We start from the raw sequence: 15,523 nt of genomic DNA, 5'->3' as shown, positions 1-15,523 counted from the left end.
GAACAGACAGACACAACTGAAATTTGGAGGCTCGGAAGCTGAATAGGAATCGGGACAGTCACTTGTGGAGTTCCTGTACTGCACACCACCAAATCAGACATGTCACTGCCCAGTCTCACATACTGCAACCTATCTGTCAGACAGTGAGTAACTCATGAGAGAGAGATAATTTTACTGACTTTCTCTGTGTCTTCTCTCAATAACAGCAGCTTTGTTTTGGTTTGATTTCTCCAGCTGTTTCCACATCCGGTCAGAAATCACAGTCAAGAGTTCAGATGTTTATCAGATATTGTTATGGGGCTGATCCACAGAGTTCATTTGACAGGAAGAAGGGGAGAAGCGCCAAATCAGTGAAGGTAGTGAAGGTGTGTAGACGTCAGGGTGCATGGTGAAGGAAGCCACAGATGGCTGTGAGCTGAACCTGTTCAAACTGTTTAGTTCATTTGCTCTCTCCAGGCTACCTACTGACTGCCTGCTACTTTAAAACCAATGATTTTCTTCATTACAATCAACACATCCTTCATGCTGTTTTGTAAGAATCTAGCCACCACCTTCCTTTTCTCAGTTTCACCCTTAGGTCATGCTCCTCTCTCCTTACTTCGTCCCTGTCCCCAGACCTGAGGGCTTTCAATTAAGCATTTCTTTCAGGTCAATAGTAATCCATTGTTATTGTTCACAAAGTAGTTGTGGCTGGTAAAATGGTGTGTTCACAAAATTTGATATATTCCTTCATGCTCTGTCCTTTAGTCAAACTGTGAACCTCTTCTCGATGTGGTGCACTTTAGCCTGTGTCCACAAAGCAGTCCTGCAGTGTCCCCATAGCCTCATTTGCCAAAGTGTTTTACTGTTTAAGAAGAAGAACACACTTTGGTGCTTTGGTCAGATCTGTCAGGGGATGGGAGTGCAGTGGCACCGGATGCTTTAGTAGCATTTGCCTACAGCAGCAATAACATTTAACAAGCAATAATATTTTGTGCCCTATGATCAACTGGCCATCTGTACAGGGTTTACCTTGATTCTTCTATGACAACTGGAATGGAATTTAGCACCCCTGTGTGACCCATCAGTGTTACATGTGCCAGATATAATTAGAAGCCATGCAGTGACAAACTCAAGTCATTCATAAGTGCCTCTTTGGCAAACAAAAGGTCTAAAAAGTATCTAAAAAGTATAAATGTCATAGGACCATAAAGTTAAAGAAAAGTGCCAACTAAATATCCTTAACCGATTTAAATCTATTTCCCCAAAACAACTTATTATACTGGATGTCAAATCAACAAAATCTGATAAATTTCTTCATATCAGCAGAAATGTCAGCGCTTAAAAACAACACCTAATTGCACCCAGCATCATTTTGAGATAATTACACTGCAGCTTTTTTTCTACAAGCAATTGTAAAAACTACCAGAAAAACACTGTGAATTTCTCCATCAGTTACAAATTTGTATGTTTTTGCAAAGTAAGACACAAACACACTGAGTTTCTTTGTTTTGCTTGACAGTATGATCTCTCCTTAGCATTAGGGAATCAATCAGCTGCTCCCAGACAGGGTATTTTTCAGTGTGTTTAGGCCAGATATTGTAGCAGAAAAAAACAGGGATTTCTACTCTGTGCAAAAAAAAAAAAAGCAAGAGATTCAAACACACTAGCAGCATTGCTTTGGAGTGTTTAGACTTCACTTATACTGGAGAGATCTGAAGAAAGCGGTAATTAGCAATGCACACTGGGGGAAAAAATCCACAATTTCTGAGAAGAAAACCCCCCAAAAAACAAAAACAAATCTTCACAGGTCATATTGACGCTCCCTGTGATGACAGCCCCTCGTGGTCCCTTGTGTCCTCCGATTAAGCCTGTGCTCTTCAGTCGGAAAGAACAAGACGTGATCAAAGTACTCCAAAGCCAGTGAACATAATGCATTTACAGCAAAATGGAAAACAAAAGAAAAACAATATTTACAGCATTCACATTGTAAATATCAAGGATGTGACATCACAAAGCAGAATTTACCAAAGGTCACACAAGCAGAAATGGATTAGTTGTGAGATTTAAAAACTAAGAGAGCAGTGTTATTACAGTCCCATCTGAAGCAATTTGCAACGCATATCACTACAGACACACATAATGGAAAAAGAAAGAGGCAGAGCAAAAATCAGCAGGAGAGAAACACCAGAAAGCACCACAGGTATAAATAAACATAACAGAAATGAAAATGAATAAAAAGCTAGTTGTCAGATAAAAAGAATGATTGTGGGAATGAGCAGGGTTTGAAGTGATGATGCAAAAATGCTCAAGATAAAGGTTTAGTTCTGTCTAATTTAAAAGGGATGTGAATCACTACACATATAAAGGCTAATCTACACCAATGAGCCCTGCTCTCAAAAACTGACATATATCTAACACTGTCCGTGAAGCTGGATTTAAGAAATAAGCACTTAAAGTCAGTGTTGGGAAGGTTACTTGTAAAACGTATTCCACTACAGATGAAAGAATACATACTCCAAAATGTATTTTGTAACATATTCCGTTACGTTACTCAATGATAGTACTGTATTCTGAATACTTTGGATAACTTAATATACTTTTGTGTGATTTATTACTATTACTGAAGGCTATTTGTACCAACTAAATTTTTAAATCTTAATATAAAATGAGTAACAGTAGGGTGGACATTAGGTAAGGCTGCACTTTTTGCAGCGATCTCGTATAGAAAACTATTCTGCGCGTATATAAAACAGGTCCACAGCTCCGAACCGTAGTAAAGGGACCTCTGGCTAATACGTCGGGTTCCGTGTCGGGCTCGTAACAAAAAACTAACTTTACTTTGTTGTCTGGGTCAACTTTGCTAGCGAGAGACAGAGAGAGGCGTTGAGAGGCTGCTTCAACGGAGCTTATTGTTTCGGAGGAAAACACGAACACAGTGTACAGTCGAGTCTTAATAGTAGCTTAATTACAACTGAGCTCGTCAGGCACTCTTCTTGGCTGCAGTGGTTATTATTATATTTACATACTTCCGTCTCCCGTTTCTGGTCAGTGACAACTCGTACTTTTCGACTCTCCCTTTTCTCCCTCCCTTGCGCTCACAGACACATAACGGGTATGGCAGTCCATTCTCCCTGCAGCACGGACTACACTGCCCATGTGGCTACATTCTTTAGGGCGATGCCTGTAACACTCTGTCTATTGCCTTCATATTAAATAATTTTTTGAACAATAATTTTTCATTATGCTGGCCGCAAGTAGGGGTGACATGGGCCGTGAGATTGAGACACAGGCATTAGAGCCTCTTAATGCATGTTTTGTTTGGGTTTTCACCGGCGTGGAATTACCAAAAATAGAGAGGGTATACCCTAACATATGAAACAGGAAAAGACCACCGTGTAATCCATTTATTTCAACAAAGTAACTGTATTCTGAATACCACCCATTTAAACAGTAACTGTAACGGAATACAGTTATTCATATTTTGTATTTTAAATACGTAACGCCGGTACATGTATTCCGTTACTCCCCAACACTGCATAAAGTTAATGTTTTAAAAACATTTTAGCACCATCTTCTGTCAGAACGTGACGTCATGTGGTTGGTTGGTTGCGGCTGATAGACTTACATTAGTTTATGTTAGCTAGCTAGTGACAGAATCGATAACTCAGAGGGAAATAAGGGCACTAAACCTTAAAATCAGTTTAAGGGAATCAGATTTGGGCGGCCCCTGGCTGCAACAGTGAGTTTTATGTTAAGAAACTGAGGATATACCGTCCGCTTTCACTGTCTGTCTTGTTAGCAGTAATTGACTGTTTGCTGTTTGGCTAGCTGCACTCGAAGACCCTGTTTGAGCCAGGTGGTAGGTGGTTCACTGGAGTGTACCAAGCAGCTGATCAGCTGATGCTATCAGGACAGGTAATAAACTAATCTTTCTCTTCCCAAGAACATCCAGACAGTTTACAACATAACAGCCTACTATATGTACATGACATCACAAATATAACAAAGTTTCTTACAGAAGCGGTCGGGAATCTATGGAAGAGGATTAAGGCCACTGGGGGAAAAAAGTAGGGATGTCTTTTGTTTTTAAACTTATTTCTTAAATCCAGCTTCACAGACAGTTTTAGATCTATGTCAGTTTTTGAGAGCAGGGCTCTCAAAAGCCTTTATATGTGTTGCGTTTCATGTGCCCTTTAAGTCATCTACAGATTTAAAATATCCGTTTAAGCATTAAAAAACATTTCCAAAAACAGTCTACTCTTCAAAATACTCACAGTCACCTGGTGACTTGACTCACATGCCCCATAACACCCCAGTGAGAGTAAAGTAATGACTTTTAAAAAATATATCTGAATTTATAACTGAATTCTCTGAAATGTGCACTGATTCAGGCCCCAAGTTTGCTTTCACTGGCTTAACAAAGTAAGGTCTGATTGTAACCTCTGGGCAAGCAAATGTCATCTCACTCTTCTCTTAATTGCCCATTGAAGGATATCTAATGGCAGCCTCTGCCCTAGCCTCTAGCTAAGTCCTGCTGATATGATGTCATATCCTTATGAATTTCAAAAGAATATAATTTAGTATAAGGGCCTCAGGTGATGAATTTTACTCCAACTGGCAACGTTTGATCTCACAATCAGTAAGGCTCATTCCTGCCGAAGTAACACATAAAAAATGATATACTGTATGAACATATCTTGCAGACTTTGTATATGCAAGACAGGAAGACAACGCCATTAAAATTTGTATGGTGCAATATAATCCACTGAATCACCCTGGAATAAAAGGCGAATTAACAAAAATTCACTGCTGGAATACCACATGAATGAGAATGCTTTTAAAATCAGCCAACAATAACTCCTTATTATTCAAAACAGGTGAGTGGTTTTTGAAATCTGTATTCTGCACTGTATTCTATAGGTCATGCTTTTGCCACAAACATAGATGGAACCCATGTGTGACCATTCGTATATCGCCACTACATCAACACCACCATCAATCTGTTCCTTTGGACAATCCTCAATTTTTTATTAACCAGAATAAAAAACCCACTGCACTCCAAATCAGCAAAGTATCAATTTATGCCAATAATAGTGGGTTTGTGCCTGTGTGCACATATGTGTGCTGAAGCTTGTATGCTCACTTATCCTGTGTTTCAGGCCCTGCACTTATCCTGTGTCCACCATGCTTTCCTAGAGTACGCTGCACCATGCAATGGAGATGGATTACTCTGTCAGTCTTCCTGCAGAATCACTGAAGAGCATCTTGTGTGTATAATGTACTGTGTGTGTGCTAAACATGCGCATGTGTGCCTCTGCACGTGTGCTTACTGACTGCTTATTATGTGCATGTTTCCTTCCTTTTATAGCAGTGCAGCTGAATGTCTGTTTGAATAATTAACACATGTATTTTTGCTTAAGGATCTATTTAAGGGTGTATAAGCATGCACTCCAGTCTTTACTATAGACAGTAGAAAAATACTTCCATTACAGCTCATAAGTGCACAAGTGTTCATGTACATAAGTCCATGTCTTTGTGGCTTTCTGTGTAACCACAGAAATGTATGTGCATGTATGTGTGTGTATGTGTATGAGCGTGCGTGTATGTGTGCTCATATGCCCTTTTGTGTGTGTTTCATGTTTTTGTCTTGAAGCATGCTCAATCATCCAGGTGGGGAAACCCCAAAAAGCTCATTCTGTTCATCTGGACCTAGTATCTAAAAACGCTACGTCCAGATGAACAGAATCAACTTTTTGGGGTTTCATATCTTTCTGCAGACTTTGCTCTATTGAGAAAACTGGGTTACTAACAAATTCATATCTACTCACCATTAACACATCATTGTACAATGCTTTCCTGTGCTTAATCTCTGTATAATACTACAATGATTGATGGCAAAAGTGTACACTTTACACCTTCACGTCAGCAATATGTCAGCTGTCACTGCAACAAAACTGCACCTCATATACACCTATTTGTCTTTTCTCGTGTCACCTCCTCAGTAATAACAACCCATTATGCTTTCTTCCCACTGAATCAAGCGAAAGAACAAAGTAAAGTAAAAAGGTAAAACTGATAGCCGAAAGCTAAAATCAAGGCACAGAAAGGCATGAAAGAAAGTGAATGAAGGACAGGTGAAAACGGTGGCGAGAGCAATGGAAAGAGATAAAGCTATAGCGAAAACAAAGTGCTCCTCCAGAATGGGTTATGTGTCAAAACCAGTGTTGAAGGCAAAGCTTTCATTGGCTGCAAATAACTTGGTGGGGGCCTGTAGCTAAGCAACAGCCAATGACACATCGATGGTAACAGTGAGGAGGTGGGAAGAATGTGTGTGTGTGTGTGTGTGTGTGTGTGTGTGTGTGTGTGTGTGTTATGCTTGTGGGGGTGTAGTGAGAGTGTGTGTATGGGGGCTGTGAGAAAGTACAAGATTGGTCTGGAGATCTCGCAAGTAATGAATCTGGAGTGTTGCCGTCAGAGAGGGTGAACGTGGGGGAGAGAGAGTCATAGAATGAGAGTAAAAGAAAGAAAAAAAGAGAGCTTGTACTTGTGTGGCATTCAAAGTACAGGAGCAGTGCAGTGTTCCACTGTTTATTTGTGTATGAGATACTATTTGCATTATTTATTTTCAAAACAACTAAAGAATCAATCCCAACCTTTTTTTAAAAATAATATTTGATCGCTTCTTATCAGTTTCAGGTACTCCCTAAAGTATATCCAGATTCCCTCTAGAGTCCCTCTTCGCACAACCAAGCTTGCTTTCTTTCTCATCTGATTCAAAATCACGTCTCTAAAACATGTTTAACAGTCAGTAAAACCTTGATGAAAATATATATAGAGAGAGGAGGAAAAATGCTTGTTTTGAATCACGAAGTGCATATAAGAGTTTGGCAATTTCTAGAGTATTGAAACAAAAACAAAAAAAGCAGTTAATCAGTGCAAAAACTATTAGAGCCCCAGCTGGGTTTAAATGTGCTATTTAAATGGGTTCTTTGATTAAAGACTGAAATTAAAATGCTGCTGCCTTTTATGAAGACAGTCTATCTTGCTATCTATCTAGCGAAAGATAGATAGATAGCAAGATAGATAGTTTAGTTGAGGGACAAGGGCGCAACCTCTGTATAGCAAGGATCCGCCTTACCAAAGGGAGAAACTGAATTCCTGATGGCCCTGTTGTGCTGCTCTGTAGCTGACCCTGACCTTCCCATGGAGGAGAACAAGAGATGAATGAGACACTTCCTCTGTGGGCATCACTATTATTGTAGCCCATGAACTGTGCTGTTCACTCTCTGAAATGAGTTGGAAAATGTGTTCTAGTTCTTCTCCTTGCCAGGGCAGCAGCTGCCTCAGCTAGAACTTCAGATGTGTTATGTCTTTAAAAAGAAAAAGAATAAAAAAAACTGTTTCCAATTAAATTTGTTTTAATTTTATTAAAAGTTCTGTGACAAATTAATGTCTTGAATAATAATTTGGGAAAATTAGCTTATTCTAAACTGAGTTTGCAATTAAATCATTCGGGAGCTAACGATCTACTGTAGTAGTTAATTTTGTAATTGCTATGTCCTCAGATTACTATTTCAAAATGCAAGGTTTTAATTTGAATGAAAGGACAAAAAAATCACAGTTTTTCTTTTAAACTTATTTTTCAAACTTCTTTTTACACTCAGCCTTTACTCCAGAGTCTGCCACAAGAACACTTTACTTTTCTATCCAGATGTTTTATTAACCTCCTAGGATCTGGCTTGCATATATGTGGACAACACATTTTGGGACATGATATTTTGTCTAGACCAAAACAATAAGTTTTGCTCTAAAAGGGCCTGATGCCCACTTACGAGGGCATTATACTGCCATTGCTTTAAAACAAATGTCCGCAAATGTGGATCTCATTTTTCTCAGAAAAAAAATCATGTAAAAAAAAAAATCTGGTAATTCTTTGTTCTTATATTCATCAGGTCCCAATCAGCCCAAATAGCAAAGAGAAATTAAAAATGCATGCCATGAAAGAGTTCGGGTATTTATAGATATGTACGTTTTCCTTTGTAGACCATTCTAGTGACGCTTATATAAACTCAACTTGGAACTGATGTAAACAGGTCACATGCATTGTTCAACCAGAAAGATCAACCACATTTTCAAGTTTCATATAGTCTTGGCACAGCTTGGATTCATATTGCAGTCTGCAGACTTCTATCATAATATTTTATTGAACTTATAGTTACTGAGTGAGGGAGTCTTTAATGTTTAATTTCTGGTCTTTGTAGGACACATGAGTCTCCCAGGGAGCACAGAGACAGACCATTGTGCATCGATTTGAGTCCTACTCTACTGTCATCCTGAACATCCTAGGCCTTCTAGTAACAGTACAGTTGTGAGGACTGTGTCCAGTAGAGTACTTTCTTTTCAAAGTGATATTCATGAAAGCATTCACATTTTCCATTAGTAAGTGATCATTACATGTGCAGACATTATATTTCTGATGCTAATGATCAAATGAGTTCAGTAAGAGGGTCTTAACTTCAGTTTAATACGCTTTAAGAAATATGTAGTAATTTATAGAACTGAAAGAATTTCAGTTGGCTGAGATGAACTGTCTCTTCAAAGGTAACACACCTGTCCTCTGACAGGTAATTCAAATCTGTCAAAGTACCGGATATGTTGAAAGCAAATGCCCCCCTGGGAACAGTGACTATGATGATACATATAATCCCTGCACTGTGCAAGTTAAATATACCACATGACTCCAAGCTACAAATACAGCCGTACAGCACATTCAAAATGATCTTTCTGAAAACCAACACAGGTTGCTGTGTTATGTTGTGGCAAGACTGAGGCATTCCTGATCACCTCCTTTTCTTTGTCACTAAAGCCCAAGGTTTTATCAAGTGCAGGGAATGTAGTTTCATCGAAAAGCTCCATTGTCAGATGTTATTTCTCAATTAGATGCTTTAGATGAATTTCCTTTATCTAACCGTTTGTTCATGAAATGTAAAGACTTCATAATCAAACAAGTCTGAATAGTTTTTTTTCTGTCTTAACTAAATGCATCCATCCCTCCATCTATGCAACATTAAAAAATACATACATTCTTTTTTTAATTATGGTCTCAAAAGGGACGGGATTGACTTCTTTCTAACCCATTAGGCCTCAGTCACACAAGCCTAGAGAGTGGTCTGAGGCCCTGTGATGAGACCCTGGTATAAAGATGTTGACTTTGGAAATGGGGTGGTTGGAGTTAAATGCACAACTTCTAATTTAAAAGTGGTTTTCTCACTTTTTCCAACTGTCACTATAGTTTCCGAAAGTATTAAGTAAATGTTGAGTGTTTGCAGACAACTCATCATCTTTGATGTAAACTGATTTCGCCCAACATCAGGCAGCAACGTCTAGCAACAACTACTGAGCTGGTCTGGGTATACACATTTTGGGGTTGCCAACTGTTCTCTTGGTCTGTGTGGCTGATGCAACATGACTGAATGTGAGTGGTTAAAGTCATCCCCTGATGACAGGTGATGAAACAAAGTCGTCCTGGCCAACCTCTACTTTCAGACACACACACACACACAGACACACACACACACAAGTACACACACACAAACACACACAGATGTCTTTCACAAATCTGAGCTGGGGAAAGTAACAGACACTTGCTAATGGCTTTTTGGTTACATGAGTCCTGTTGGTTACATGAGTCCTTATTTCTTTTAACTTTTCATTTTTTTAAACTCTTTTTCTCATCATGTGATAGTCATCCTCTGTTTTTTTTTCTTTTGGGGTTTTTTCCTCTCTTTTTTTCTCTGCATGGTTCTTGGACACTCCTTTGTAACATTCTGTTCTCTCCTGTCAGCACGATATGTAATGAGGTGGTTGTGGCTGCCGGGACAGTGCATCAGTGCTTGTTGTGCTGTAATACTACCATAGCATCTGGTTTATTGTAATACTAACCATACAAACACACACACACACACACACACACACACACACACACACACACACACACACACACACACACACACACAGACTAAAGGAGTATAGCAGTTTTATACCTGCTTAACACCAATAGCACTGTGTTACTCTATTCTTTAATTACTTACTTAATAATTCTCAACTTTAACTTGTAATTTAATTTAATTAAAATTTTCTAATTCACATTTTTTAACTTATGGCAGCACTGTTGCCACACAGCAAGAACGTTCTGAGTTCAATTCCACCATCAGGCTATGGTCTTTCTGTGTGGAGTTTGCATGTTCTCCCTGTGTTTGCGTGGGTACTCCGGCTTCCTCCCACCATCCACAAGCATGCAGTTTGTGGGGATAGGTTAATTGATTAATCCAAATTGCCCATAGGTGTGAATGTGAGCGTGAATGGTTGACTGTCTCTGTGTAGCCCTGTGACAGACTGGCGACCTGTCCAGGGTGTACCCCGCCTCTCGCCCTATGACAGCTGGGATAGGCTCCAGCACCCCCCGTGACCCTGGAAAGGATAAGCGGAAGCGAATGGATGGGTGGACATTTAAGTTATTATACTTTTACTTACCGTTATGCTAAGGAACAGTGTCCACTGTGTAGACTCAAACACTGGACAATGTGGCTGCATATGTCATTAACTTTTTTTTCTTACTTTGGATTTTCTGGTGGAGTGGGGCTTGTAATAATGAGCCACAGTAGCTTTGACAAACTAAAAATGTGAAATTTTATTATTTCGAAATTTCTCTCTCATCTCCTTCTGCCCAGAGTCATTTCTACCCTTACTCCCTAATTTCATTGCTATGAAAAGCATACTCGAAAGCTAATCATGCAATAGCAAAAGACAGAAACAACATTAACATGACTTCTGACAGAGCCAACAGGTTTAGGGAATACAAAGTGTATAAGCAATTTGACATTAGAACAGGGACAGCCATATTGAAAGGAGCAAAACTGGAGACCTATGAAAAGTGAAATAACCAAAATTTAGAGTTACTGGATTTTGTACTAATCACCAGCATCTTTAAACCAAAACTAATGGTCACAGAAGCCACACCTCCCTAGTTCCTTAGTGTTTCATTTATAACCAGAACAAATATATAAATATGTGAACTATCAACCACAAGAATTCAGTCACAATCAGGAGCCCAAGCTAAAAATATAAATGGATTACCATATATTATTGCTATAATGAATAGTATACTGGACTGGATACCAAAATGCTGAAAGGAAGATCCCAGATTACAACATGGACAGACTGGGAGTTCATTGTCTGGAAAAGACATTATTAGACTACATTATCTTTTGTTTCTTTAGAAAATGCTCATTGCTAAATTAATTATCAACTTGGAAAGAGCTAACTGCAAGATCAAGATTTAGCTAAAGTCACAAACTATGACAAAGACAATCATCTATCTATTTCCCTGTGGATGAAAATGCAGGTTTCTTATATCGTGGCCTTTGAGTGAAAAAAGAGTGATATACGGTTTTATCTATCATCTACCATATATCTGTTTTCTTTTACTCTTTTTTTCATTTCGTGCTTCCTCTCATGCTTTCTTCAATCTGCTCCTTCCTGTCCTTGTTCTTATCCTTATTTCCTCATCCTCTTCCGTCTGCTTTTTTAAGGTATTATACAAGTTTGGCGGCGAAAGATGTGTCTCAATTTGCAGATAGCAGTATCAAGCAGTTCTAATTTAGGGATTATGGTGATTGGAGAGTAATATTATTACAGGAGAAAGGTAAAAGGTAAAAGTAAAGCACAGATGAGAAGATTGAAAGAGTAGAAGACAGAAAGAGTAAAAGAAAAGAGGACATCAGACACATGGAGATAGGAAGCTGATCAGCATGCAATCACTGATGAGAGAGGTAAAGGTAAACGCAAAATATCAGGGAATGGTACGTAGAAAGAAAGGGGAGAGACATGCTTGCCACTTGGTAGTCATTACAGAGACGCTTTCTCCATTCAGGAGCTCGGTGTGCAGCTGTCGCTTCAGGGAACTGATCACATACACCCTGAGTCACAGACACAAACACACACACATATATACAAATACACACGCACACATGATTTCTATTACACACATGCACACATGCCTTGGGCTGTGCTTTGAACTGATCCTTGCCACTAGAGAGAGACACTCAGAGAGCTGGCTGATAATAATATTATCCTATGGCCTTCATATGGTAATATGGTTTTATTGCTATGAAGAAATATGAATATTATGGCTTTCACAGGCAGCTTAGGGAATTACATGGCTGTCATGGTTCTCAGCTTCAATAGAATGTTTAGATTCTCTATTTATCTAAGGTCTCTGGGTGGGAAATCTATTAAGTTTTGCTCTGATATCTGCAGGGATGTTGTATATACCTACAAGTATGGATAAAGACAAAATGCAAGACATGCTTCTCCACCAAGTAAAGGTCACAGTTTTGCACACAGACTAACACACTTCTAGATAAAAAAAAATAAATGAGGCTGTGTCATGATACAGCTGAATAAACTCAGATAAGATCATTTATCCCAAGATATTTGCTCATAAAATGCAAATAAACCTGGTTTGTGCAATAAAATAATTGTACTTTTAAACTATGTATAAATTTGCCTCTTTTTTTCTCATTTAGGTGTCCAAGTCCCATTTTGGTGGTCTAATTATCAGAATAAGGGCTTGCATTTATAAAATTACATTAATTCAGGCATAGCCTCTTGCCTTATATCATATTTTAAATGTATGGAGTTTTCCATAGTATCTGTTTAATGACTTTTGCATTAGGAAACAATTTATGTAGGAGAACTTGGAGAATATAAAGTGAATGTACTTTTTCATGGGAATTTTGAGAGTAAAGAACATGCACGTAGTTAAAAGTGTCACATACATACAGCAGGGGCTTGAGCCTATCATGCATCCTGTATATATCACAGGTCTGTCGTACAGTAGGGCTACCACCAAGTCATCCTTTACTATTATTATTATTTATTTTATGTTATTTGTGTCTTTATTATTACAGCTGTTTTACTTCTGGCAGGAGTGTCCCTTGTCCATCAATGAGGCTTTCCTAGCTAGCTTGCTAAAGGAGTAGTCAGTAAGAGAAACTTTATCTGTTAACATGAGTGCTTGCTGACTTGTCAATACTAGCTCTGTTTTCCACAATGTTCACCTCAAAACTGATCCCAGAGCAGTGAAAGCAGTGCCAGGTGCAGCTTGTATTGCATGCTAGTCTACCATCAGTATCTCATTAAAGACCACAGGTTTATCCACAATGCACACACAGTAGAAGCTAATGGCCTCTGAGCCTTATAAGCTCAAACCTTTTTCAACAGGCTATGGACGGGCCCATCAAACTGACAGATGCTACTGATTTCAATGGAATCGTAGTCAAGCAGAGTCAAGCCTGCTTCTAAAGACAATAGTCAATTATGGCCAGTAATTTAAAGAATGGATGCAAACAGCACTTTATGGTGTTTAAGATGTAAGAAGAAAGATCACTGAGAAAAGCTAAACCTGTTTTGTAATAAGTAAAAATAGCCAAAAGTATGGATATCACATGGTTTAAGAACACATTAATTAGAGTGTCTCATAAAAGTAATTAGGCAGATAAGAAGTAAGTTGTGTGACTCTATGTCTCGTACCACCTGCAAGTCAAAAGAAAGAATTGAATCTGCATACTTTGTCCCTATAGGCTTTGATGTTAAACAATGAATCTATAAAAATTAATCATCATAGAACTACTGCATTCACACAAAATTGCTGACTCTTTTATACTGAATAAACAATTCTTATTCAGTGTATAAAATCTAAATTAGCTGACCATGCAAAACTAAAAAAATAATGTAGAGCAATTTGTTATACAAAAAGGTAAATGGCCTTGCAAGAGTGTTATCTTCCTAAAGAAAATGAATTAAACATAAATAAAAAATGTACGACAAATATGCAGATCTGATGTGTTTAAAGTGTTCCTTTATTTTTTTCTAAATGCTGCCTATTTGAACAATATATAGAATGGATAATTATAGGTCTATATTTACTTCTTCATAGCTTTTCCTGTATAGCTTGTCATGTTCGTCTTGATAACTTCTGGTTTGTCCCTAGCAGTCCAAAGGATTAAACCATTCCAGAAAATCCACAGTAAGTCTGCTTTGGTAACAATCCCAGACAGTTTAAAAAAATCTCCTGGCTTGGTTTCTGACAAAAAAACAAGACATCCTCAAATACAGGAAAACGTAACAGTAACTATACCAATATTCTGTTAAAAAAAACAAAAAAACAAACAAACCCAGACATACATAGATCTCTCTCAGGGACTTCAAAGGTATCCTTTTAAAAGACAACTCTCTGTCCTTTGTGAATTTCAACTGACAAACAGGAATCTGACGGATGAAACTGAATGACTATGTGCTCAGAGTATGTTTTTAATCATTGCTACTAAAAACAAAAACAAATAAATAAACACTGAGGTTATGCTTCTGTTAAGCACAAATACCCTAGTAAAACACAATATATCAAATTTAAAAATATAATTGAATTTTAGATAAAGGCAGACGTGGCAGCTAATCATCTGCAAATGTTTTACAATGATAACTTATTTATCTTTCATCCATCCATCTATAGTCCTTCTATCCTGTATCAGGGCCAGCAAGGGCAGTCTCCCTGCTTGGCGTAGCTGTCTGCCTGCCTAAAGCAGTGTGCCTAATATGTCTGCAATACAGGCAGAGAAAAATGGAGTAAAAAAAACACTGCTCTTATCACACAAACACACACAAATTACTTTACTTCCACATGTGAATTTGTGCACTCAAGGGCACATGCCTTGTTTTCCCATTCACTATGCATAAGAAAAGCAAGGCTTGCAGCATGTTGCACTTACTGCTGAACTTGGAAGTATGAGGAAGTAGCGAATCTAACAAAAATGGATGTATATGTGTGTGTGAGTGCATTCTAATGATATCAATTAGAGCCTAATGTAATATCCTATACTTACCCAATTTCCCAGAGGATCATTAAAGTTTTATTAAAGTTAATTGGCAATAACTGTTTATGTATGTTTCAGGTGTAATTAAAGCAAAACAACAGTGTCACAGCTCCCAAATGAGCCGCTTTTGCAACCTCAGTTAGCACACTTTAAAACTCTACAGTACAACAAATACCAGTTAAAGCTGTAGTTAAAGCCATGCCTACCTCTATCTGGTGTTCTGTGTTTTAAGACTCAACATGAAGATAAACTGAGGTGGCAGGGAGATGGACAGAAAAGCAAGACAGAACAGCAAGCTGGATCCACAGACCTGTTGAAAAGAATAGAAAAACAAGACAAGGTTAGAATTCAAATGTTTTTAGCGATATCCCCAAAGTTGACATTAGTGACAATATAAAGCCTTTATGAAACATCTAGTTCATAGAATTGTAGCTGAGTAAGTTACTGAGAAGTGTGAATGAATAACTGCTAATTATAATCTGCAATTACTACGTGATTACACTTTAGGATGCCAGTGGGGCAAATTGACAAACACAATGGCGATTGGCCATCGGTTGTTGGTTTCACTGGGGTAATTTTTGGCATCAGTTTTGTTGTTCTATTTTGGC

General features: G+C 38.2%; 1 protein-coding gene across 2 annotated transcripts in view; it reads right to left on the bottom strand.

The window, feature by feature from the left end:
• The window catches only part of zgc:172282 (leucine-rich repeat and fibronectin type III domain-containing protein 1-like protein), a 93,327-nt gene extending 78,099 nt beyond the window's left edge, over positions 1-15,228 (bottom strand). For both annotated transcript variants that reach the window (XR_005615528.1, XM_039622541.1), the window contains exon 1: positions 15,122-15,228. The gene's annotated coding sequence lies outside the window, so the exon portion shown is untranslated. The remainder of the gene's footprint in view (positions 1-15,121) is intronic.
• Positions 15,229-15,523: the final 295 nt, after the last annotated feature.

The sequence above is a fragment of the Oreochromis aureus genome, linkage group 14 (genome assembly GCF_013358895.1).
Source record: "Oreochromis aureus strain Israel breed Guangdong linkage group 14, ZZ_aureus, whole genome shotgun sequence".
Taxonomy (NCBI): domain Eukaryota; kingdom Metazoa; phylum Chordata; class Actinopteri; order Cichliformes; family Cichlidae; genus Oreochromis; species Oreochromis aureus.
Note: the sequence above shows the minus strand (reverse complement) of the source record. Positions and strands in the feature narration are given on the sequence as shown.